The sequence below is a fragment of the Aplysia californica genome, unplaced genomic scaffold, assembly GCF_000002075.1.
Source record: "Aplysia californica isolate F4 #8 unplaced genomic scaffold, AplCal3.0 scaffold00101, whole genome shotgun sequence".
Classification (NCBI taxonomy): Eukaryota; Metazoa; Mollusca; class Gastropoda; order Aplysiida; family Aplysiidae; genus Aplysia; species Aplysia californica.
Window position 1 is genome coordinate 178,828 of NW_004797371.1, and position 1,057 is coordinate 179,884.

Below are 1,057 nucleotides of genomic sequence, written 5' to 3' on the forward strand. Positions count from 1 at the left end.
CTGTCTTTCATTCACACCCCTGATCTTCTGGTAGGAAAGATCTACACCTAGCCTTCTTGGACAAGGGTGAAACATCTCTGAGGTCCCAAGTGCAAGCTGCACTCGTTAAAGATCCCTTGGTCGTCCAAAATCGATTAGGGTAGGCTTCGGCCGCCACCCGGGCAAAATTTAAAATTTCCTATCTACTGAAAATGTTTTGTGTGTCCCGCGCGCTTATATGACCAATGCAGTTTTGATCGCCGAAAAACGCATACACACAAAAAAAAAATGTGTTACTATCGGTTCAAGAAAGAAGCATTTAATTCCAGAGTATCTCTACCTTGTTCAAATATTGTATCTTGATGGGTACTGCTTAAGTGTTCGCGATAGCTTCTCTAATCTCTATATAGGCCTTTTTTTCCAAATTTAAATACAGTGAAATTTATATCCTGTTTTTTTTTGTTTATGTCATTTGATCAATATAATTGCTATAATTAGTGTTGCTATGACTGCTATTTGTTATCAAGATCCGCTGTACTTTTTCTTTTTACAGAAAAGACGATGACGGCATTGGTTAACTTTGTTCAAGGTGATGATGGTGAGTGTAGTGTAACAGATTTATAGGTGTTTTTTTTAAATTGCAAAGAAGTCCCAAGTTTGTTCAATCAAATAAAGAATGAAGCAGCTAGGTGGATTTATTATTTTTTTAAAGAGAAAGAGAAGAATTTTGACAAAGTGCAACAAGCTACTTGAATATTGCTTTAAGTATATTGAAAACCACTCAGACGAGAATTTGTCGCTTTAAAACCGTGCTACAGAGACACCATGAAGGCCTCTTTGAAGGACTTCAACATAAATCCCTCATCATGGGAGAGTTTAGCTCCTGGCAGACCCAGTTGAATTACAGAAGTCACAGAGGGCAGCCAGTCATACGAGATTTCATTAACTTAAAATGCTGATTCCAAGATAGAAGCCCATGAGCTGAACACGCCCATGAGTGAAAGTTCTCTGACAGAGTTGGTGTCATAAGTCATAGTAGGAGAAACAAGTCATTGTTAATCTTTGTTAACCTTTGTTA